At 37.7% G+C, this 26,607-nt stretch overlaps 1 protein-coding gene across 12 annotated transcripts in view; it reads left to right on the plus strand.

Annotated features, from left to right (window-relative positions):
• LOC111159463 (semaphorin 6D) overlaps nucleotides 1-26,607 on the plus strand; it is a 598,866-nt gene that overhangs the window by 402,631 nt on the left and 169,628 nt on the right. For all 12 annotated transcript variants that reach the window (XM_022521974.1, XM_022522043.1, XM_022522058.1 and 9 more), the window contains one exon: nucleotides 7,166-7,196. The gene's annotated coding sequence lies outside the window, so the exon portion shown is untranslated. The remainder of the gene's footprint in view (nucleotides 1-7,165; nucleotides 7,197-26,607) is intronic.

Genomic DNA, 26,607 nt, shown 5'->3' on the forward strand with positions numbered 1-26,607 from the left:
TAAAAGTTGACATCTTTATACTAGTCCTTTTGTTTTAACTTAATTGTATCATTCTGTTAGTTTCTTATATATCATCTAGTCTGAATCTAACATTTATAGATAAAGGAAGTGACATACTGAGGCCAAAACAAAGAAAGTGATTATAATATGTTTGTTATTATTTATGCAATCTATATGTACCAGAAAGGGTCACTCCACACTCAGGAACTTCATGGCAGGTCTATGGGCATGTCAGTGCCTTTCATAACATTAATTATAATAGGAAGCTGAAGGGTTTGTGTTGTCACAAGCAAAGCATGAAGTGTGTCATGAATTGATGGAAAATTAGAACCAGCAGCATGCCATGTGTCCCTTTCAGTATTTTGGTTCTAAGCAAATCCAAGACAGTACATGATTGATTATGATTAATTGTATTTACTTACATAGGTCTTTTTATGGATATTTCCATTTAAACTGAGAAGGGGTAAAAATTAAGCAGACACCTGGGAATTATCTAAGATCACAACTAAAATTTTCCATTAATATTTCACATCACCCCATTTATAAAATAATCGTAAAGCTAGTTAATCTCTCTACATAAAAGCTTCTTCACTTGAAAAAAAATGAAAATATTGGGCAAATTTTTTTCTGAAGGCCTTCCAACTGTAAACTTCGAGGATTCTATGACTTATCTGGAGATAAACAATGAATAAGGTACCCATTAATATTCAGCCTAATGAATTTTCTGAAACTGTAGACACCTGTATAACCAACAACTTCAAAATTCCCTCATCTATGCTGCCTTCTAGATATCCCCTCCCACCACCCAGGTAACCACTGTTTTGACTCTAACACTGTATATTATCTTTTGTTTTTATACTTTAAATAATCACATTTTATATCTTAGTTAAGTCAATCATGTTTTTATTGAAGTATAATTGACATATAATGCTATATTAGTTTCGGATGTACAACATATTGATTCAATAATTCTATACATTGTATAGATACCATGATAAATGTAGTCACCATTACCATACAATGTTATTAAAATATTATTGACTATATTCCCTATGCTGTACTTTTCATCTCCGTGACTTGTTTATTTTATAACTAGGACTTTGTACTTCTCTATCTATTTCACCCATCCCTCACACTCTTCCTCTGTCAACCACCAGTTTGTTCACTGTATTTAAGAGTCTATTTGCTTTTTGTGTGTGTTTATTTTGTTTTTTAGATTCCACATATAAGTGATATCATTTGATATTTGTCTTTCTATATCTGAATTACTTCACTTAGTGTAATACCCTCTAGGTTGTCACAAATGGCAAGATCTCATTCCTTTTTATGGCCAATATTCCATTGTATATCTATACCACATTTTCCTTATCCATTAATCTATCGATGGGCATTTGAGTTGCTTCCATATCTTGGCTATTGTAAATAATGATGCAATAAACATACAAGTGCATATCTTTTTAAAACAGTGTTATTGTTTTCTTTGGATATATGTCTGATGGCAGAATTACTGGGTCATGTGGTGTTTCAATTTTTAGTATTTTGAAGAACCTCATTTTCCATTGTAATTGCACCATTTCCCATCAACAGTGCACAAGTGTGCTCTTTCCTCCACATCCTCACCAACACTTGTTATTTCTTGTTTTTTGGTTTTTTTTTTTTTTTTGATACTAGCCATTCTGACTGGTGTGAGCTGATATCTCATTATGGTTTTGATTTGCATTTCCCTGATGGTTAGTGATGTTGAGCATCTTTTCATGTGTCTGTTGGCCATCTGAATGTTTTCTTTGGGCAAATTTCTAATCAGGTTGTCTGCCCATTTTTTAATTGCATAGCTTAGGGATTTTTTGGTTGAGTGGGGGAGGTGTGTAAATTCTTTATGTATTTTGGATATTAACCCCTTATCAGATGTATCATTTGGAAATATCTTCTCCCATTTACTGAGTTGCCTTTTGTTTTGTTTATTGTTTCCTTGACTAGGCAAAAGCTTTTTATTTTGGTGTAATCCCAATAGTTTATTTTGCTTTTGTTTTCCTTAACCAAGGAGACTATCCATAAATATGTTGCTAAGGCCAATGTCCAAGAGCTACTGCCTGTGTTTTCTTATAGGAGTTTTATGATTTCAGGTCTCACATTTAGGTCTTTGATCTATTTTGATCTATTTATTTTTGTGTATGGTATAAGAAAATAGTCCCTTTTCATTCTTTTGCATGAGTTCTCCACTTTTTCCAACACCAGTTATTGAAAATGCTCTTTTCCCCATCACATATTTATGCCTCCTTTTTGTAATTTAATTGATCATATGGTGTGGATTTATTTCTGGGCTTTCTATCTCATTCCATTATCTATGTGTCTATATCCATGCCAGTACCATACTGTTTTGATTAATGTAGCTTTGTAGTATATCTTTAAACCTGGGCATTGTGATACCTCCTTCTTTGTTTTTCTTTCTCAAGATTGCTTTGGCTATTAAAGGTCTTTTGTGGTTCCAAATACATTTTAGAATTAATTGTTCAAGTTCTGTGAAAAATGCCAGTCTTATTTTGATAGGGATTGTATTGAATCTGTATATTGCTTTGGGTAGTATAGACATATTAACAACACAATTCTTCCAATCCATGAGCACAGTATGTCCTTCTGTTTATTTATGTTGTTTTGAATTTATTTCATCCATATTTTATAGTTTTCAAAATACAGATCTTTTACCTCCTTGATTAAATTTATTTCTTGGTACTTTATTCTTTTTGGTGCATGAGATTGCTTTCTTCATTTATTTTTCTCCTACTGTATTATTAGTGTATAGAAATGTAACAAATTTCTATATGTTAATTTTGTATCCTGCAACTTTACTGAATTTATTTATCAATTCTAATAGTTTTTTGGTTGTGTCTTTAGGATTTTCTGTATATAGTATCATGTCATCTACAAGTAGTGATGATCACTTCTTTCTTTTGATGCTACAGATTTTGATCCTTCTTTTCTTTTTTTTTGTCTAATTGGTATAGCTAGGACTTCCAGTACTATGTTGAATAAAAGTGGTGAGACTGGACATCCTTGTCTTATTCCTGATCTTAGAGGAAATGTTTTCAGTTTTCAATATTAGGTATAATGTCTGTTGTGGGTTTTTCATATATGGCTTTTATTATGTTAAACTGTGTTCCTTCTAAACCCATTTTGTTGTGAGTTTTTATCATGAATGGGTGTTGCATTTTGTAAAATGATCTATTGAAATGATCATATTGCTTTTTATCTTTCCTTGTGTTAATATACTTTAATCATATTGATTGATTTGCAAATATCAGACCATTCTTGCATCCCTGGAATAAATCTCACTTGATGGGTGAATTATTTTTGTTAATGTATTGAATTCAGTTTGCTTATATTTTTTGAGGATTTTTGCTTCTCTGTTCTTCAGAAATATCAACCTGTAGTTTTCTTTTTCGTATAGTGTCTTTCTCTAGTTTTGGTGTCAGGATAATGCTTGTAGAATGAATTTGGATGTTTTCTTTCCCTTTCTATATTTGGAATAGTTAGAGAGAATAGGTGTTAACTCTTCTTTAAATGTTCAGTAGAATTCACCTGTGAAGCCATCTGGTCCTAGATTTTGGTTTGTTGAGAATTTTTTGATTGCCAATTCATTGCTAGTAAAGGGTCTGTTCAAATTTCCTATTTCTTCCTGATTCAGTTTTGGAAGTTTGCATGTGTCTAGACATATATCCATTTCTTCTAGTTTGTCCAGCTTGTTGGTACATAATTTTTCATAATATTGTTATTTATAATGTTTTGTATTTCTGTGGTGTCAGTTGTTATAGCTCCTCCTCCATTTCTGATTTTGAGTCCTCTCTCTCTTTTTTTTTTCCTTGAGAAGTCTAGCTAAAGTTTTCTCAGTTGGTTTATTTTTTTTTTAAGAACCAGCTCTTGGTTTCATTGATCTTTTCTGTTATTTTTGCAGTCTCTTTCATTTATTTCTTCTCTAAGTTTTATTATTTCTTTCCTTCTACTAGCTTTGGGCTTTGTTTGTTCTTTTTCTAGCTCCTTTTGGTGCAAAGTTAGGTTATTTATTTGAGATTTCTCTTGTTTCCTGAAGTAGGCCTGTATGCCTATGAACTTGCCTCTTAGAACTGCTTTTGCTACATCCTGAAGATTTTAGACCCTTGTGTTTTCATTTTCTTTTGTCTTTGTGTATTTTTAAAAATTCCCTCTTCAATTTCTTTGCTTAGTAGCATATTGTTTGACTTCCATGTGTTTGTGTCTTTTCTAGTTTTTTCCTTGTAATTGATTTCAAGTTTCATACCATCATGTTCAAAAAAGATGTTTAATATGATTTCAGTCTTCTTAAATTTATTGAGACTTATTTTGCAGCATAATATGTGGTGTATCCTGGAGAATGTTTCATGTGTACTTGAAAAGAATGTATATTTGGTTGTTTTGGATAGAATGTTCTGTATCTATCTATTAGGGCCATCTGGTCTAATGTGGCTTTCAAAACCACTGTTTCCTTGTTGATCTAACCATTGATGTAAGTGAGGTGTTAAAATCCCCTACTATTGTATTACTGTCAATTCCCTTTCTATGTCTGGTAACATTTTCTTTGTGTATTTAGGTGCTCCTATGTTGGATGTGTAGATATTTACAATTATTATATCCTCTTGTTGGACTAATCTCTTTACATTATGTAATGCCCTTTTTGCCTCTCGTTACATGTTTTAAAGTCTACCCCATTTAAAAAAAAAACTACCCTAGCTTTTTTTTTGTTCCATTTGCATGATGTATGTTTCATCCCTTCACTTTCAATCTGTATGTAAGGAAGTCTCTTATAGACAGCATATAGATGGGTCTTATTTTTGTTTTTGTTTTTTATCCATTCAGTCAGCTTGTCTTTTGATTGGAGCATTTATTCCATTTACACTTAAAGTAGTTATTGATAAGTATGTACTTACTACCATTTTTAAATTGTTGTCTGGTTGTTTTTATAGTTCCTGTTCCTTTTTCTTCTCTTGTTCTCTTCATTTATGGTTTGATGGCTTTCTTTAGTGTTATGCTTGGATTCCTTTCTCTTTATTTTTTGTGTATCTCTTATAGGCTATAATAGATATAGGACCATTAGGATCCTTTATGACATCTTATGTATATAGCAATATATAGTAAGTTGATGGTCACAAGTTCAAACACATTCTAAAAGTACTAAATTTTTGCCTTTAGGTATCAGTTTAATACACCTTATCCATCCAAGGCTTTGGCATTTGGTGCAGCCAATGATCACTTTTCATATCTTCCTAAGTCTGTATTTCTCAAAATGACCACCCAGTCATAGGTGCCTGGAAAGGTTATTGAAAATGAACATTCCTGGGCACTGACACTTGAGTCTTTCAGATTAAGTTGAGCTGAACTGGAACTCAGGAATTTGCATTTTTAAGAAGCACCCCAAGGAATTTGCATGCACACTTAAGTTTAAAAATCAGTTCCCCTAAGTATAAATTATTGTGCTGGGGGCATGGTACTTCCAGATTCCCAAACAATAAATGGTAGAAGAGGGTCAGAGATAAGATCAGAGTATAAGAGAATTAATATTATACAGTGAATATAATATTCACTCACTTTGTTTTAGCCAGTGGCAAGTAGTTACCTGCTTCTCTTTCACCTCTTGTCTTTTCTGAAAGGTCAACAAACTTTCCACTTAAAGAATCCTCTTCTTAAAATTAGTTTCAAAGTCAATGTGGAAGGGTGATGGCAGTGGAGGGAAAGGGAAGTAATAGAGGTTGTGGATTTATAGGAAAAATAATTGCCTTTATTTTTTTCTCAAAATGTGCATGGAGTTTGGGGAAAATAAGGTGATTCTGATGTTTACTATATTAACTATTCAGATGAATTGGACTTTTTAGTGTAAGTACCTTTCCAGCTAAGAAGGAAAGCCAGTGTTCAATACAACTTAAAACACATCCATTAGATTTTTAAATATATTTAAGAGTTTTGATATGCTTTCCGAATTTGCTTTTTCTATTTTCTTCCATTTTTGAATCTCACTGTATTCTGGAATGTTGATTTTCTTTTTCTTTTTAAAATCCAGTCCACTTTTGTATACAAAATACAGTTTCTGCCCTAAGGCTAAGAATGTTCTAGGTGAACTAATCAATCAATTTTTGCCCATTAAAAAGTAGCACTAAAATAAAAAGAATGCTAACCTTTAGATGGATTTGGTAGCAGTTTGTTAAATAGGTTTTGTTGTTGTTGTTTTGGGGGGGATTTTTTTTTTTTTTTTAAATAGCAAAACAGCAAGAAGAAAAGCAATCTTACACCTTAAAAGGAGGAAAAGTTCCCAGGTCCCAGGGACATGTGTGACATTTAAGGAAAACTTTTTCAAATCTTGAAGTATTGATCAATCATAGCATCACTTGGTGGTGGTGGTGTTATTTTAAATTAAGTTTTTCTCGCCCAAGTTAGAAGGTATGCATATTTGAAATGTAAAATAAATGCTTTTGCAAAGGAAACTAGGAACATGGCATGCTGTTCAGCTTAACTGAACACCTAACTCAGCAACAGCTTTTGCACAGTGCTGTTCAAAATACCTTCCTTCAATTTTCAGACTCCTAGGCTTATAGAATTGATAGGGTAACTGATTTATTTTGTAGGATGTGAAGCTTCCAACTTGTTATTTCCAAGTTTGGGGTGTTATATGACTGAACCTGTTGATAATGTGTGCTCTTCCAGCCCAGCTGTTAAATTAGAGCAGTTCATGAAGAAAAATGAGATACGATGTTGCATTTCATGAAACAGGGTGTTTCGGCAAAAGAGAAAATTTTCTTCACTGTGGAGAGAGATAAAAAAAGACGTAGTGGTTCAGAGATCTTCAAGATGTTGAAAGTTAAAGAAAATAATAAAGTTTTACAACTACAGTGTCTTGACAACCACAGTTGTTTTTATTCCAGTCTATTGACGGATGCTTTTCCTTGGCCGAACATATTCCTAATTTAATAGTGGAATTAAACAGAGCAACTAGATTCAGGTTAGAACCCAACTTGGCTTAAACCATTCTATTCCTTCAAGCAAGAGAAAATGAAATGGGGATTTACTAAATTAATAGACATACCATAGCTAGTTCAATGCAGTATCATGGTGGCAAATGTGAGAAGTAATAGAAAATTAATCCATTTCTCTTTGCTTTTTTCAGATTTTGGCCACACAAGCCAACCTTCTCCAAGGTAAGCAACATTATACTCTTCTCTGATTTGTTGGAAAAACCCAGCATAATTTTATTGGCTTTGGATATATTTTAATGGTATGGTGTTTCAAAGTTGTGAGTGTGACATTCAAATGGTGCCTAAAATTATTCTCTTGTTGGTGGTGTTAGTGATGAGAGCACCCTACAGATATGATTTGATGGCTAGACCAAGCAGTAGACCAGAAGGAGGGAGGCAGACAGAGAGAGGGAGAGAGAATGGGGCCACAGAGAGGGAGTCTCTCTCTCTCTCTCTCTCTCTCTCTCTCTCTCTTTTTGCTTGATTAGCTCTTTTATGAGACAGCAGACTCTTGGTTTCTGATATGCAGAGACAGAAGGTTTCTTTGTGAGCAGCAGCTGTGGCAGGGCTTGCCTCTCCTAGAGCCTACTTTGGAGAAATTAAAAGCAGAGTGCCCCTCAGCATGGCCCCAGCTCTTCAACTCAGCCGAGGCCTTCCTGTCCAGGTCCAGCAGGACAGCAGTAGCCAAATGGTTTAACTTTCTAGGAGTATCTGTCCAAAGTAGCAATTGAGGATGCATTAATCTTATTAGAGAACACAATAGGAATCCTTTTTTTTTTTTTATTTCATTAGGAAATCAGGATGCATTTGATGTGCACCATCTGGTTTGTGAATACAGGAATAAGTTTTTCAAAAGGGCACATTTCCAAGTTCTATGTTTCATATGCTTCAGAAGTAAAAACCCATAAACAGCTCTATTTTTAATGAGAGCAATGCTAAAGTTAATAAGATTGGGGTGGATTTCCAGTATGTGCCATTTCTCCTAAACTACATGTGTTTGCAGTACGTTTGGCAGACTTGTCCTGTTTCGAGGCTGGGCTTCCAATTGAAAAATTTTAAAGTTCTCCATGTGTTAATTGGAAAATAGGAGAGAGGCATTATTGTAGTAAGCAGCTGGCTCCTTAGGTATTAATTATAGCTCCATCTATCATAAAGACTAGTATTTTAAAATTACCTCCTGTTATTTATTACATTAGTTTTAGGAACTGTAACTTTTGAAATCATACCAAAAAATCAAGTTAAACTTTACTAGTGGTATTGTATTTTTTTAAATGTCTTTTAAGATGTAGTCATTGTTTATAAATAGAAAGTAGTAACAAAACAGTGAGAAAATACAGTTTACTACTGGTACTCTATGCCATGTCCTTAATATATGCTTTTAACCCAAGTAAAAATATAGTTCTGGAATGTAGCCATTTCACTCTACATTCTAGCTCATACAGGAACATCTTTGGATCAGAAAAGCTGCTTTAGAGGACTAATTCCTTCAGCTTCCGACGTAATTTTTGATATTCTATATAGTAACAAACATGATTTGTGAAGCAATGTGATGCTCTCCTTAACCTCTCAGTAATTGGAGGCATCTTCTGTATGTATTCCACAAGTCCGGCTCAGGCTGATGAAGGAAGCATAATTACATTACAGGCAATCTCATCTAAGGTAATTACAATTGTTGCCATCAATCCAATTAAAGAGGATAACCAGCTCTACTGAGTCAGAGGCATAAAGCTTTCCAACTAAGTCCAGGCTTTGGGATACAGGCATGATTGAGGATTTTGAGAATTTTCATTTGCCAAAATACTGTTGCTTATTAAAATAGATAACAATGTTGAGAGCGAGGGGGTATGGGCAGAAATTGCATATCAGTAGTTTTTTTTTTTTTTTCATCTGCTAATAACTTTCTTATTTGTAAGCACAGAAATCAGAATAGATTCTCAACACCAAAGCTCCAGGCCACACAAAATATTTATGAAAAGATTAACACAGCATCACAACACTGTAATAGTTCACTGTATACTTCTGGCTTCTTATCCTAAATCGGCTCTCCATTCAGTTGTTCCTTTGGAGACCTTCTGTCTTTTCCACTTAGAGATACAGTACGCCATCTCCTGAACTCCATCTCTGTCTTTATACTGTATAGAAGAAGCTGCCTTGAGTAACACCTCCCTGGAAGCTCTCACGGTTTTATCTGGGGTCAGTGTGTGTTGCTATGTCAAATATTTCTAAGAATTACAGAAGCATAATGGCAAATGGATATGATGCCCTTCTTAAAGACTTCACCTCCATCTGTGTGGTCCAGACCAGCATATAAACTTTAGATATAGGACCCAGTGACTAGGAAATGAGAATGATGTCACTCACTGTGACTATGATTTAGAAGGGGCCAAGAGAGATTGTATATGTCTGCTTTGGATGATATACTACATGAAGATAGTGGTGTTTTCTTTGTTTATTCAGTTTGAAAAGATGTAGGAGATAAATTTCTTAGTCAGGGGGCGGGAGGGGAGAATTTACTATCTAAGACCAATGGTTCCCTTGGTCACCACTTGGCATTCTTTCAGTGTTTCACACCCTGGCTTTTCTATTTTATATGCAGAACCATCCACCTACTTGATCATTTCCTTCTCATATATTTTCATGCTCTCCCATGGCCACCCGTGCTCCATGTCACTCTTGGATGCCACTTTTCTTTGTTGATGTTGAGAATTCCAACCTGCTTTAGAACTTACCTCCAGGGAACCAGTTCACCATGGAAGTGGAAGAGGGGCCAGAGAAAGGACTAGGTAGGAAGAGAGCTGGGCTCAGCTTTCTGTTTCTCTGCTAACCAGATCGGAGACACTGAACAAGCCACCAAAGCTAGCAGAGTCCCAGTTTCCTCATATTTTAACATCTGTTCTGCAACCTTGTGGTAAAGAGTATCTCAAATGAAATTATAAATGTGAGAAAAGTCCTTCATAACATATACATACAAATGTGAGGGATTATATATACATATGTCTAGTATTATTAAGCCCACTCCACTTTGGTCATTTCTTTCTGTTGATTCCTTCAGCCCCTGCAATTTAAACGGTAATTCTTAAAATGCCCTACTTCTATTCCTTGGTTTGCTGTTTCTACACTCCCTGTTTCCCATTGAGTGTTTAAGAAACCCGAAGGCTGGCACCATGTTGCTTACTTCTTTTCTGTTTTTCTTAACATTTAATTTGTTCTCTGACTGCCTGCCCTAGGATGATATGTTGAGGTATTGTGCGGTGTTTGTTCTCCCCTTGGTTTTCCTCCCACCACTGCAAGTACGTGGCCCAGCTTGGGTCTGAAGGAAACATGCTGCGGTATTAGACAATAAGCATATAAAGGGCCAGGGTAGGAACTAAAGGCCAGAAGCCCTCTCCATTGCTTTGACAATAACTAAAACCATGGTCAGATGCTGAAGGATGGAGAGGAGGAGGCTTCAGTAATAACCGAGGTTAGATTTCTCATCTGTCTTGTAACAGACATCAGGAACAAAATTAACTTAATTTTTTAAAAAAGATTTTATTTGTTTATTTGAGAGAGAGACAGTGGGAAAGAGAATGAGATCACAAGCAGTGAGGGAAGGGGAAAGGGAGAAGCAGACTCCCCACTGAGGCGGGAACCCAATGAGGGACTCAATCCCAGGACCCTGGGATCATGACCTGAGCTGAAGACAGACATTTAACCAACTGAGCCACCCAGGTACCCCAAATTAATTTGATTTTTAACCAATGAAGAAATGAGACATTTTGTGCACATATAAGTTTTTGCACTAAAGTTTTACATAAAAAATGATCAAGGTATAATTGTTATTACAGAATATAATTCCTAAAAAGATTCTAGAACCTGTTCGGTCACATAAAAATAAAGCCTTGAAAGAACAATAGAGCCTAGAAGATCTTGAGCTACTTAACTTCTTAGGAGTAGAGGGGATGGTATCCCCTCACCTGCTGTATTCTGTTGGTTACACAGACCAACTCTGATGCAGTGCAGCAGGGAACTACACAAGGTCACCAATAACAAGAAACAGACTATCCTGGAGGCTGACTTCATATCTACCTTGATTTTGCCCCCTTTATCTATAGGTATTTCAAGGAAAACTGGTGTCCCTATGATGGTGGTTTGAATATGATCGAGAATGCAATTTCTTGGTTAGATGGTGATATGGTATCCATTTATTTTACTAACCTCTTCCTGGCCATTGAGTGTGTGAGCTATTGAAACAAAAGCCTACTGGTGATCCTCACTGGAATCCTCAAGGCCCAACCATGAGCCATGTGTCCAACTCAAGTTCTAAAGGTAGATTCTGGCAATGGGAATTTCGATCACTAAGCACAAACTGTGGGATCTGGACTCTGGTACTATTCTTGCTACTGCGTTGTAGTTTCCCCATCTCTAAAATCTAAGAGTCAAGGGAAATGATCTATGTTGTACCATCTGGTGCTAACATGTATAAAATTCTAAGATTCAAAATTCTTTAAATCAAATGATAAGGATCACGTCAGATGTTCTTGGTGGAGATGAGGTCAAGGGTCTTAGGATATATTTAGTTGACTTGGGGAGAGTAAAGCTTTATTCTTCTTTTTTTTAAAGTACATGAAAATCATCTCTGTTTCCTTCACTCAGTACCACATCTTGTAATTGACTCTCAAGAGGGCATTTCCAGCATGCCATTTTGGACTTAACTGGTGTGGATAGATCACAGATCAACAAATTAACAAACAAACACAGATGGCCAAAAAACAGCCTTATAAATTTCACGCTCTCTCAATTTATACTTCTAGAACCCAAGACCCGGAAAGGTTAAGATATTGTCCTAAGGTGACAAAGCAAGTTTGTGGCAGCAGATTGCAATAGGGCATGCCTGAATCCTTGTCCTCTTCTACACATCGACTATACCAAGCTGTTGGAGTATTTTTTCTCTATTTACTATAAGTAAATGTATGCTTATCTTTTATTTAAACAAACACACATGTCAAGAAGTAGAGAATTATTGGTTTCAATGGGACAGTGCCAATGTGTTTAAGAAAGTGTATTCATTAAACAAACAAACAAAAAAAGATACTTTCAGGGAATAGCACAGGCTCAATTACAATATAATTCCCTATTTTGTGAATCTTACAAGTAAGAAATCCTGTTCTTACATGAAGAAGCTTCTTTGGAGAACCATGCGGTATGGGTTTGTATGGGCCTATTTATCTTGACACATTTGGTATTGAAGAAGCACTGGGAGGGGTTCACTGGCATTTCTCTCAGGCGAGAGTAGTTGGTGGTAGCTGAGTGGTGGTTCTGCAGACAGGCAGGAGGCCTTGGGGGAAGATGTCAGGCTTGTGCTGGGCTTCTGCCAAACATTTCTCTGGTGACTTTGTTTTCCTGTCTCTTCTCTTTGTCCCTTTCTTATCTCTTTTTGGGGCTCTCTGTACTGTCTTTGATATAACTGAGGTCATAATTTGGCCTCAGAGAGTGTACTGTAGTATACTCTCCATTCTCAGGATTTTCCCAGGAAGATCCCATCCTTCTGAGGAGACTCAGGCGAGATGCTTTTACTCATGTAAAAGTCTTAGGTGTTGGTGAGGAACAAGAAGCCTTTTACATGAGTAAAAGCATCTCGCCTGAGTCTCCTCAGAAGGATGGGTTCTTCCTGGGAAAATACTTAGTGCCACACCCACCCCCCAATCTACCCCTACTAGACTTCCACTGGACATTGTTTAAGTTCAACACACATTCCTACAGTGGCTTCACATTTAACCACACCCCCCACCCTCAGGAAAAACATTGGGTTCCATGTGAGTAAACATTTTTTTATATCTTTGCTGTTAGTGTGATAAAATTTTGCCACTATGTCTAAACCTTAGCAGCAGAGAGTAACAGGCTAAGGCCCAAGCTACACTCTCACTACAATGTGCATTTATAGTTTTCCCTCTTTTAAATAAATACTTTCTGTAATCTGCTTCCTTCCTAGATATATTATCTTACTAGTTCATAGTACAGTAATTTATTCTTGGTACATTTTTCTTTCCAAACTCTTAATAGCAATACTGTGTGCTGAAATATTAAAGAAGAAATTTTCTCAGCATTTACTTATTTTTTTTTTACTGCTGAAGAAAATAGTTAATAAACTATAGAAATGCCTGATATGATTGTTTCCAAGGTAGAATGCAGAATGCAAGAAAGCAGGACAGGGAAAGGAAATAGATACTCATATAGCTCACTTCAAAGTGGATTAAGTTATTTAAGGAATGACTTTATGTTATATGGCAGTTAAAAAGATTTTAAGACAGCTAGACGTGTTCAGAACATATGTCTTTATGTGGCACATGGCAAATGGCACACAGATGACTGAGGTTCAATCTTCATTCCTAATGTATGCGGTGCCTGAGTGAAAACCCCAACATAATGGAAGCAGCAGCAAAGGCACCTGTGCCAAAGTTACACACAATAGATTAGCCTACCACCCCCAACCTTCCTACACACACACACACACACACACACACACACACAGACACACACAAAGAGGAGTCTAGAACTTTGCTTCATACTTTTAAAGATACAACGGCCTTTGCCCTTTTCTACATTTCAGCTGCAAAATATCTGGCCTTTTTTTACTTCCTAAATATCTAACAGTAAAGAAATGACTCCACAATGTCAGTGATACATTTTTATGACCGAAAACCCATATATGTTAAAATGTTTTTTAATAAATTTTTAAAGATGTGGAAAAATAAGCTAAAACATTAAGTGAAAACCCAAAATACAGAACTGTATACACTATATAATGAACATGTGTGTGCATGTTTCTGTGTATGAAGTCCACAACATTTTTATCCTTAGGCTGTTATAATTACAAGGAATTTTTTAAGTATATTTTTCTGTGGGATCCCTATTTTCTATAACAAGCATATATTAACTAAATAAAAGAAAAACGGAGCATTATATAGGAAAACAAATCTTGAAATAGAACAATGTTGATAAATAGTTAAGACCCTTAAGATTATTGCAAATGTTACTGTCCTAGAGTGCTAGAAAAAGCATTAGTTTTGGGGCACCTGGGTGGCTCAGTCCGATAAGAGGCTGCCTTCAGCTCGGATCATGATCCCAGAATCCAGGAGATTGAGCCCTGTGTCAGGCCCCCTGTTCAGTGGAGATTCTGCTTCTCCCTTTCCCTCTGTGTGCTCTCATGCTCTCTCTCTCAAATAAATAAACAAACCAATCAATCAATCAACCAACCAACCAATCAATCTTTAGAGGAAAAAAAAGCATTAGCTTCTAAGGGAGGGAAGTTCATCCCTTAGGAGTTACTAAGGTGAAAGTTGAGAATGCAACGAAATAGAATATTCTTGAGAGAATGGTATACTGACTACAGATTTTGTAATGAAACACTATCCTTTATGCCAATCCTGTGGCTGTACCATTTTCCCTTTGCATGTTTGGATTTGTAATAGATTCCTTTAAAGAACTGAAAGTGAATTGAATTGTGGTGACCAAACCTGAGTGTTCATTAAGGCTCACTAAGACAGAAGTTTCTACTAAGAAAATAAGCATTTTTGAGAATAAAATGCATGTACAGTACAACCATCAGTCCCTTGCCTACCTAAACAGAGGAAATTTAATATATTTATTCCTTTGGGGCAAAATTAACACAATGAATTTCTGCACAGCTGAGTAATGCCTTTAAAAATTGGTATGCTGTAAACAGCTATTGTCCAAAATGATTCTAGGAGGGCTAAGCTTGTGGATACCTTGTGTTCCTTTTCATGGATATTACTTCTTTTCTCTAGTTTTCTGTCTTTTGTATTTTTTTCTCACCATCTCCAGCAGCCTCAAGCCCTTCTCATTTGCCGCTTGCACTGTGCCTGGGTTTGGAATCTGTTGGTTAATGGTGTGTCCAAGAGTGAGGGCCTGAGGAGCTTTTGTGTGGGTGAAGACCTATGGGCTTGAACACTTCGACTTTTTGATATTGTTTTGACAAAACAAAGGTCTTTTTGCTTAGTTTTTACTTTTTTGTTTTATTCTAGATAATTGAGATTGACAACTAGTGGCTCTCTTAAGTGAAGTAATATCAAACCATTATTCTCTTGCCAACTTGATACAAATCTGGAACTTTCACAACTTCTTTTCTAGATCTTGGAGTTATAAAAATCTCAACAATATTACATTTTAGAACGGATGTAAATGTGTTTACAAGGAACATAGAATAACGTTTCATGGCAGTAAATTTTGAGTGACCTGGAGCCTAAAACTACAGATTATTTCTTTTTCCATGATTTTTGGAAGAAAGAATGCTGCTGATTATTCTAAAATCTTAAGGAACTTTAAAAATGTAGGTCTACATAGCAGAGCTGAATAGCTACCAGCATAGCACTGAGAAAGACCTCTCCCCCATGCACATATACTCCTGCAAAACAAGCAGATTTCATCTGAACTCATTCTGTCCTACCTTGTTGTGGAGGAAGAGGAGGTTTTGAACCTCATTTATTCATTCTTTAGAAAATGTTTTAAGCTCCTCATAATTTCTAGCACTGTTCTAGTTAATATAATATAATATAATATAATATAATATAATATAATATATATAATAATTATTATTAATATGTTATTAATTCATCACCAAACATTTATTGTGCTTCTGTACCTGTCAGGGACCCCTCGAGGTGTACGGTATACACAGCAGTGACCAAGACAGACAAGGTCCCTTCTCCCAAGAGCTTATACTTCTACTGAGAAAAAACAAGAGCAAAGAAATGCATTCATAATACAAAAATATTAGTAGTGCTCAGTTTAGGGTGAGATACTGAGATGGGTAACGCTTGGCCTTTGCCATCATGGTGCTTACAGAATAAATTGTAAATAAGAAAAATGCTTATACATGCAATATATCGGGACTGTTAGGAGTTCTTCAAGCTTTTTTTTTTTTTTTTTTTTTGAAGGTTAATGTTTGGGAATATTTGAATTTAGGACAATTAATATTAGGCAGCGGTTACTTTTCATTCCCAGTTTCGATTCCTCAAAAAATGTCAGCCTAGGTCATGGGTGGAGGACTGTAAGACCCTTTTAAGAAGCTTAAACAAGTGAAGATTGAATCAGGGGAGACACACATGTACACAAAATATGATGCTGCTTTGTAACACGGTGACCAAACATATCCCCAAGCCACTTCCCTGGGACCTCTCTGGATGACCAGAGAGCAGTATGTCTTTGTTTGCAGGCACCTCCTTGCAGGAGACTTACGAGCTTTCACCTCCCTCTGGTCATGGCAGCTAATACATAATAATGCAGATGGCTCAAATGGGTCAGCTTGGCTATCGGGTGCCAAACGCCTTCTTTAAGTTCACAATTTTGATTTAATTCTTTCAGCTCCTATCTGTCTTTCTCTTCAGCCTCTGGATCTCCTCCAAGAAGGCAGAGCTTCCTAAGTTACTTTAGATCCTGCACCGGCCAGAAGACTAAATGTCCACTCATAATCCTCCCTCGCCCCCTTCCCCACTCCACGGCCTTCTACAGGTGTCTTCATAACTCCCCTGATCCTGCTGAGTATCTTTGTGCATGTATGAACTCCTTCATACGACGCCAGCTCCTTGAGATTTCCCACCCTATAAGTGAGTGGGTCCAGGATCTAGGACAGTGCAGAACATGCAGTCATTGTAATGCAAGGCTTAGACGTCAGACGGTCCTGGGGCGCTGGGGTGGTTCAGTCCATTAAACATCTGACTCTTGGTTTTGGCTCGGGTCATGATCTCAAGGTTCTGGGATTGAGCCCCTGTGTCAGGCTCCTTGTGCACTCGCTCTCTCTCTCTCTCTCTCTCTCTCAGTTAAATAAATAGATCTTAAAAAGAAAAAGAAGCAGTCAGACCACCCTGCTTTGGAAGTTAGACTCTGCTAGTTAGGGTGTGTGACCTTACCAATTTACTAAATCCTTGGAGCCTCAGCCTTCTCATGGGGGATTAATGACAGTAACTGCCTTATGGATTCAATTGGATGATTAAATGAGATAATATTGCCACCATTTGCCAATATTTGGCTATCATTTTTATTAATATTTACTCAGTAGCTACATTCAATAGATGCATTTTTTTAATGCTCTGGTATATATCAACCACAATCTATTAAAGAATAAACCCACAGTGGCTGGAACTCAGGGTGAATCCCCAGAGCACACTAGGAAATTTTCCTTCAACCCAATACATACCAGCTTTCATGACTTTATCGTGATAGCTTCCTCGTAGTTAGAATGATTAAAATTAAGACTTCATTTATATAGGTACCACCTTGGATGTTTAAAGAAAAAAGTGTCTGCTTATGCATTTATTTTTCAAAAATGAGGAAGTCTTAAAATTTTTCCCCCACCTATTCCAAAAAAAAAATAGCCTTATCAAAAAAAAAAAAAACAGATAAGGGAGACCCGAGGGGCATGAATTCTAATATATTTGAATTTTTGGTTTCAGGATCCTTCATTACTACATCAATCCAAATGATGATAATAAAAGGAAGAAGAAGTGTGCCATACCTAACAGGGAAATTCTATTTTATTTAACACTTAGCAAGGCCTGGGCAGAAATTTTCTCTTTGTGAAAGTATCTGCATTAATAAAGCAAAAAGATGAAAACCATTTCAGATGGATTGTTAAAATCTGAAATGGTTGTGAGGTTTGCATTTTAAATAAAAAATATTGCATGTCATTACATGCACTAGCCAATTACTAAAGACTATTTTTCTTCTGAATGTCTGGTAAACTTCTAACACATGTTAAGGCTCAATTCAGATATTCATGTATTACCTCCACCTTGAAGCCTTCCTGTAGTTTAGATATATCCTTGTTGGAGCACCTGTAGTCTTCTGTGCACATTCTAACATGATCATGTCATACTGGAATTAATCATTTACTGACTGCTCACCCTCTGTCAACTGTGCTCTTCTCAAGTAACTGGACCTTAACTTAAAAAAATCTCTACTTCCAGGACTCTGCTTGGCTATGGCACAATGTGGATGTTTAAAAAATAGGAGTCTGTGAATTTTGGACTACTTGCCATTGATCTCCAAAGTGAACCTGAAGAAAAAAATTGTAGATGGGTCTGGACAGGGTGTCATTTAATTGTGTAGCCATTTATGTGGGTAAAGGATAGATGCATGATGCATGAGAGATTTGGGTAAAACAGAATTTAGATGTGTGCTTTTTAAGTGCTGGAACTCCTGGTGTCCGAGATGGAAAAGTCAATGTTGAAAATAGAAGACTAGACACATAATGTCGACTGTACACTTTTCTTCCTAACTCTCCCTCCCTTCCCCCTTTATGGGATTCAAGCCCCAGCCTTCTTGTCTTCTCTGAACAGTTCTATGACTTTTAGACAGCACAGCACATATGTTGAGAAGTATTATTTTAGTCCCTCAGCTGCTTCAACTCAACTGCTAAGAAACAGCTGATTTTGGCATACATGCTTTTTTACACCTGAATTTCTAGTCACATATTAGCCCAGGGCCAAGACTTGCAGCAGCAAACTTAGCTACCAGGCGTGAACATTAGCAGGCATGAGCTGTTGCCGTCTCTGAGCTCAATGGTAAGTCGTCTGCCAAAGTCATCACTCTACCTTGATCTCATTGTTAGTTGGGTTCAGGATTCCTCTCAGAAGCTGGAGCTTATTATTGCTTCTCCAAAGTCTCCTCCAAGGTTACCTACAGTCTGTAGGAAAGGATTAGAAGAATTCATCACCTTTCAGACTTCAGTCTGTTGCCTGGATGCTTGTAGGTAACTGGCTGAGAAAATCAGAAGTTGATTATGGGATGATGAAAAAAATAAGGGGTCTAAGGGGACCATGAGAAGCAGTTGCTAATGGGACAAAGTTTTGCTATGTATTATGTGGTGACATTCACCCTCTTTGTTGCCTCTTTAAGGGAGTGGTTGATAAAAGTGTATTTGTCAGAGCTGATATAGACAAATTTTTATTTGCTTGGAATATGACATGGCAACATAAATAGGCTTTAAGGAAAGAAGGAAATGGCCAGGTTTATATGTTTTGTTTAGTTTGGTTTCTTTGTTGGTTTTCTTCCCCACTATAATAAGGAAATATCATAGAACATGCTTCCTTTAAGAAGTATATATCACAGTGCCTAAACATACGCTGCAAAGTTAAATTATTTGGTCTAGATCCCTTTCTGTTGACCAAAGTTAAATTACCCTAAGACTCAGTTTGCCATCTATAAAGTGGGATGGTACCTAACTCTTAGGACTGAACTAGAGATGATATGAGTTAATCTGTGAACACTTAAAACAGTGCCTGGCACAAAGTAAGGGCTAGACGCGGTATAACTATTGGGTACTCTCAACATCTTCTTCTCATTTGAGTTCATTTCCTCCAACTGAGATTTCGCTAGGCATCCATTTGGTATGGTCCTGATAAGATGTCTATTCTAATTCCTGTCTGTTCTTCCCTAATTGAGTTGATTCTCAAGGTTAATGCATCTTCATTGATTTATCCCTGTGAAGGCAGAAGATGGTTCAGAGAATATTCAAACTGGAAGAAACAATTTTGGCCCCAATCTAGCTTGCTGGGTGACCTACCTTCTCTGGGCTTGCATGCCCCATCTGTCTGTAAGATAGGGATAATACCGTAGGCTCTCTTTCAGTACTTGGATTGCTAATAATAATAAAAAAAAGGAACATAGCAATTTGTAAACGTAAAGTCAATAGGTTGTTAGTAATTGAAATAAGACTATCCTGGAAGACAAGCGCATTTTTGGAAAAGCCATCCAATCCAAGGAGAGGTGCTGAGATCTTGACCTAGGCAAGCAGGCCTCTGACTGAGTCTCTAAAAGGACTGCCTGGGGAAACAGAGGAGGCTAGACAAGCAGACCAATTGGTTGGTGCCATGGTAACAGTTTTGGAAGAGACTTCCTGTGCTATGTCTACACAAGCCTCTAAAAAATGAAACATCCAATCAATGAGTTGTATTGTTCACTTGACTCTTCAGCCGATCAATGTGGCTGATCTCATCACTGAATTAATTGGGTGGCTTTGCTGTGATGTGGCTACAGGGACTTGGGTGTTTTTTCTTAGAGAGATAGTAGAGTTAATCTCCACTCTGCATTTAGCTTCACGCTTGACCTTTGCCACCTCTCTGTGTCGAAAAGAGTAGAAAGAGGAACATAGCAGAATGAGAATAATCTTAAAAATAAGTGTACATGCAGGTAGAGTGGAATGACTGCTGTGATACAGAATCACCTCCTGGGTAACATTGAACAAGTTTACTGAGCACAGATAGAGGTTTCTTCGTCTAAGAAATAATGGAGCTAATAATAGCTTTCTCTTAGGGTTGATATGAAGATTCCGAGAGACAATGCGTTTCAGCCTGCCTGATAAATAATAGAGTCTGAGGTAGTATAAATAACTCTGTCCATCTGGGTCACTTCCTGAATGGAGTGAAGGAGGACTTTCTGGAAGTGATCCAAAGGGCGAGAAGGGCTCTTTCTCAGACCCTTTTGAGTAAGGGAGAGTTGCGGGCAGCTCAGTGGATAAGAGTGTGTGCTGCAAGACTCGACCATGGGTATTTCTGTGCACCGACAAGGCAGTGAAACTTGGGCAGAAACAGTCAAAGAAAGACCTGCCTTAGTCACCATGTAGACCAACAAACAATATTTCCCTGTCTCTAGGGTCTTCGCTCCTGAGTTTCCCCACTTCTCCCCTTTGGAGGAAATTAAGCTACTAATTCGGTGAGTGTGTTGTGGAGGTAATGGAGGACAGCCTTATATCCATCTTCAAGCCTTAGTTACAGTCATGCAGCTGAGGGTGGGATTGTTCAAACCCATGGATAACACGTGCTTTGATATGTAGTAGGAGGGATGTGGCCTCAGGAGAACGGTTATGCTTGGTCAGTGGGTCTGCAGACAAAAGCCCGTGTAAGAGAAAGTGTTCTCTGGCCCTGGACAAAAGAAAAGGAAGAACAAGGCAGTGAGTTCTGTTTTCTTTACAGCAGTGCTTCCTGACATGTGGTCCACAGACCAGCAATACCAGCATGACCTGGGAACTTGTTATTAATGTAGAATTCAGGCCCCCAACCTTATGAATCTGCACCTCTGGGAGTGAGGCCCAGGAATCTGTTCTTAACAAGCCATCCTGGTGATTTGGACACTCATTAACATCTGAGAAACTCTGGCTTACAGGACTGCTCTATAATCTGAATTTGGGGCATTAAAAGGGCTGCTTAAAATGAACTGATGTTGAGCGTAAAGGCAGTTTTTGTCTGTGTTTTTTATAACATCCTTACTTAGAAAAACATCAAGATTAGCAGCCCTGCGTCAGTTTTGTTGGCCTGGGAAATCCAAAGTTCACAGACACCGATTTTCTTTGAGGATCTTCTAAAGCTCTGATTTTTTAATTTTATTTTGTTTCCCTATTCATGTTACATCTACTGATCAATACAGGATGTGAGTAAGGGAACAACATGTTTCAGAAAAGGGGTGATGGTGACAGGGAAACTGGGGGTTATAATATGGCACCCGTATCTTAGCTCAACCCTTGGCAGGTATCGGCAGATCACAGTGTGGTGACACTCCTCCCCTTTGCCCAGACACTAAGCATCTATTAATGCAATGGAGGACAGCACTAACTTCCTAAAGAGTGATACACAAGGATTGTGACTTGTGTGTACCCACCGTTGGCATGTTTTGAACAGAGTGTGTCCTTTTGCAAGGGTTCTCCCATGTTATTGTATAGTTGTGCCTCAGAGGGAGGGTCCCTGAGGGGAGGGGTTAAGAACAACCACTTCAGTACATCAACAGTCAGCCCACTTTGTTCTCAATGTCAAGGCAATAGAGACTTCTTGTAATTTCAGGGCACAGGGGAAAGAATAACTAATATTTAAAGTTTCAAAATTAAGATGAACATGCAGCCTCTGGTTACTTATTGATCCAGTCCTGGGTTATTTTTAAAAAGCAAATCAGCCAGCTGTGCTGACACTCAGTGTATCCATCTTCCCTACTTCATCATGCTGTCAGCACGCCATGATCTGGTGGGTCCCACAGGCAATAAATTAGGGGGTGGTTGTTGCAGCTGAGTGGTTGTGCTTGCTTTTTTAAAAAAAATTATCTTCTATTTGTGCAAATATTATTTCATTTCAACACATCATGGGTGTGTTTTTTGCTTTAGGTTTAGAGGGGTTTAGAGGAATATATCCTATCTACCTACCCCTCCCATGTGGCAAGGGGAAGCTGGGCAGACCAAACTCTAGCCTGATCCCAGGCTGGATGACTAGTGACCACTCCTGGAAAAAGAGACCCAGCCTAAGTGTCCTGCTATATGTCACCCTGTTTGCCAGCCCTCGGCAGCATCAATCCTGAATGTATACAGTAAGAAGGACCTAACAGAAGGGGAGAAGGACAGTGGGCAACACCCAGGGTTGTGTGAAAGGACAGCTGTGTGGTGCACACAATGGGCCTATCAGCTCACATAGACGGGCTCTTTTATCCTCATTAGTTCACAGTGATGGTAAGAAGATATCTTAGAACTCATCCAGCCTGTTCCAGTCTAAATGGTAGCATTTTCTCAAGTCTCCCTTGGGTGAACATACGTGCATGCATGCTTGCGTACCCACTTACAACGACAGGTGAGAATCCCAGAACTATCATCTGCAGTACTCACTCATGTCATAGATACTCGTCTCTACCTTTTTGCTAAATAGAACAAAAGGATCACCCAATGTCCTAAGCCACAGTCACAGCCAGAGACAGAAATGTGCGAATTATAAGCTCTGTATGTCCGAACTCTTATCCCAGGATAGAATCTTTATTTTAGCTGAATTAGCTAAATGCATAAGCCCAGTGAATCAACAGTAATGACTCACTGTAGATCTTCCTTGGCAAGGAAGTCTAAATCTGTGCAAAGAAATCACTTGTGTTGGATAAAGTCATTGTGGGGCTGTGGGCAATTTTCTGTGGAGCCTCAGAGTGTCCAAGTTCACAGGCATGGTTTGTCTCACTTCCACATGCTGTTCTCAGATGCTCCTGTGCCTTGGAGAACTGAGAAGTGGCTACAGTCTCATCCCACACTCCCCAACCCAACCCCCTCTGCACAGAATACACAGTCAGGAAATCCTGACTCGATTCAACTCCCAGCTCTAGATCTTACCTTTCTGTGGCTCTAAGGACCTCACTTGACCTTTTTTTGCCTCAGTGTTCTCATCTGTCAAAGGGACATAATTCAATCGATTTTTACCTTCTTCACAATATTGTTATGGAGAGCTACCAAGAAAGAATATAAAAGCACTTCACAGCATAAAAAGTTTATGAAAACTGAGAAATCATTAGTCTTCAAGCATCACAATTTAACCCCACTTCTCATTTTCAGAGATGTGAAGGCTGGGAGTTGCTGCTTCCTTGATAGGTAGGGTAGTAACCCAGATGGTGCTGATAATAAGGTGGAAATTCCTTCTGGCACCACTGAGAGATGCCTGATTCAACAGGACAAAAACTCACCCAGGAATCATCAGGGTAAATTGCTGGGGGTTGAGGTTATAAATGACTTCCTGACCAAAACCTTTTGTGGTAGCTTTAAACCAGCAAGCCTCTTGAATCTATGCAGGCCAAACCCAGCCATTGAAAATACGGGAGTGATTGCTGATTCAGCTACCCTCATTCTCAGGGAATCTCAAAACTTGAGCATAAGAGTAACCAAAGTTCAAATTCCTTGTCTCCAAATGAGGCTGAAATTCTGCTTGTTTTCCGTGAGATTTCCTCTGATGTTGCTTCTGTCCTGAACATGAAAGAGGAGTAGTATACTAGAGCCAGGAAAGTCAGCTGAACCCAACACACCATAGAAGCTACTGGAGAACCAGCCCAGGTCTGGAAGAGCTGAGTTCCTTCTTAGTGCCCTTGGTGCTTCAGTGCCTCTCTCCAGCTTCCCCTCTCCTTGCTCCTTCCACCTTTTTGAGGAGGGTCTGGAGAAGCAAACCCTAAAACAAGCATGGAGTGTGAGTGACTGACTTAAGAAGGGTTCTGCGGGGAAACTAGCAAGGAAGGAGGTAAGAAGGACAGAGGAGAACTTTGGTAGGTATGTGAGTTCAGGCAAAGTCTCATTCCCACTCTGATCCTATGCGGAGCTCTGGGGCATAAATTATACCTTCAGGTTTGTTCCATCGAAGGCTGGGAATCTGGGCTTTCATAGGCCTGCATTGGTCAGTCATTGGTAAGGCCACCGGGGAACTGTGAACTCCTAGACACTCTGGCATTTATCTGTAGCTAAAGTAACTATAAAAATCCCATTCACTGAGTGTTTGTATCTGCTAGGCAACTAGTTTGTGCACTTTACTTACATTGACTAATTTAATCCTCATAATAACCCCATTGCGTAGGTAAAATTATCATCCTTATTTTACAGACAAGGCAACTGAAGCAAAATAATGTTTTCTGATAGCCAACATATCTTAACTGACATGCCAGCCAATAGAACAATTCTTAGGAGCATACTAGAGTGCATCATGAGATGAATGACTAGAAGTGATTCACTGATTCAGCTCTGAGAGTCTAGTGATTCAGTAATGAGTCTCTTTGATACAAACAGTGTATAAGATACAAATGGTATTTTATGAAGAACATGCAGTCCAGACGAGTTTATGTTCTATCACAGAGTGGTGACCATGATGGACAAGGGAAAAGGTACAGAGATGATGTACCCAGAACATTTTCAAGGGCTCATGCCAGGTGATAGAAGGGAAACAAGAAACCAACATATTTCAGAGTACTTGGAGCCCAGAAGACAAGATAAGACACATATAGAGATAGCTATAACATCCCTCTGCTTTAAATTTGGCCATCTTTGTAATCTGTTCTTCACACTGAAGGGAGAGTAATTTTTAATTTCTCTATAAAACAAATATGAGGGTATCAGGATCCTGCTTTACAAGTCCACTGATGTCTTCCCAGTGACCTCAAGTCCATCCTTACTCTGCCTAACAAGGTGCCTCAGGAACTAGACGTGCCAATCCCTCACTAGTATGCCTAGTCCCCTCTGCCATACAGAGCGACTCTCAGTACCCAGAAGAAATATAGTCAGAACTTTACACCTGTTTTATGGCATAGTCTTCTTGCCCCTTCCCCACTTTTTTTTTTTTAACCTATCTCTACATAGATGTCACAGGGTCTTAGAAGACTTCCTTGCTTTCCCAAAACTGTGTTAGGAACCATACCTGCATGTCCTCACAGCTCTGGGTATTTACCCATATTATTGCACTTAGCATTCCACTGCCTTACACATTTCCTTTAGCCTGAGGAAAGAAGATAAAACAAGTTATTAATGGCATTGACCTGGGAAGCTCTATCAAATGCTTTCTGGTAGGAAATATATATTTTTTTATCATCTTTATGAAAACCTTACAAATGTATTCATCACATTTCTACATAATATTAAATTAGGTGGGGTTACCAGAATTCTAGTTGTGGGGGAAAAAAACACCAAAGTGTCCTTGAAAGATTAGAAAATTATTTCATCAACAAAGCTGAATTGAAATATGGCAAATGCCAAGTCATCCTCCAAAGAACACAAATCTGGTAACGCAAATATAGCATAAACATAGTGGGAAAACACTTAGGACACATAACTAACCATGAGATAAATGTGAGTAAGCAATGAAGTGTCATTATAGAAAGAAAATTCAGGACAAATTCATATTTCCCAGATGCATTAAATGAGGTTTGACATATTGGTCTGGGAAGAGGTCTTTACCTCCATGTGGCTCCAGCAAAGTGGGGCATCCACTTTCAGCCATCAAGTCATAAATGAATGAAATATATTTTGAGGAGATATTAAAGAAAATGAGGTTATTTAACATAGACTGGAAGAGGGCATTGCTATTTCCGAGAATCAAAATGCTGCTGCTACATTATTAAACCGTTCCAATTAACAACATGCTACATTAATGAATGTTATGTCATTTAGTTTTTACAACAGCCTTGCAGGTTAAATATTATTGTCATCATTTCACAGATTTTTTTTTTTTTTTAAATGAGAAGGTTGAATTGTTCTTTTGAGTTTGGGAGAGATCAAATGGGCCTGAGATTCTAGCTGACAAATCATTTTTCCTCCCAAAGACTCTTTGGGGAAGTATCTTGCTCATGGGGAGGAAAAATAATTCTAAACCAAAGCCATTTACCTAGCTTATGGCCTAATTGTTGTATGCTATAATAATTTTTAAGTGAATAAAGTGAATGAATACATACACACAGACAGTGATAAAATATTTAGACTAGCCAGTACTGACGGTTGCAAAAATCTCTCTCCCTAAGAAGATGGGCAGTTATCTGCCAAACATGGTGTAGATGTGTGGACTCTACAATTTTGATGTGCATGTCTTGATTAGTAAAATATCTTTTGAGAATACATACAAAAATATGAATGTTTATTTACTTACAAATTACATGCATGATTGTGTACTACTACTAAATTTTATACATTTACAGAAATGGAATTTAAAAGGATGCAATGAACTATAGGCAAATACAATTTCATGTTTTTTCCTCTTATACTCCAATAATAATAATTTTCTTTTCTTTTTTAAGATTTTATTTATTTATTTGATAGACAGAGATCACAAATAGGCAGAGA

Source organism: Enhydra lutris, unplaced genomic scaffold (genome assembly GCF_002288905.1).
Source record: "Enhydra lutris kenyoni isolate GAN:26980312 unplaced genomic scaffold, ASM228890v2 scaffoldscaffold4, whole genome shotgun sequence".
Classification (NCBI taxonomy): domain Eukaryota; kingdom Metazoa; phylum Chordata; class Mammalia; order Carnivora; family Mustelidae; genus Enhydra; species Enhydra lutris.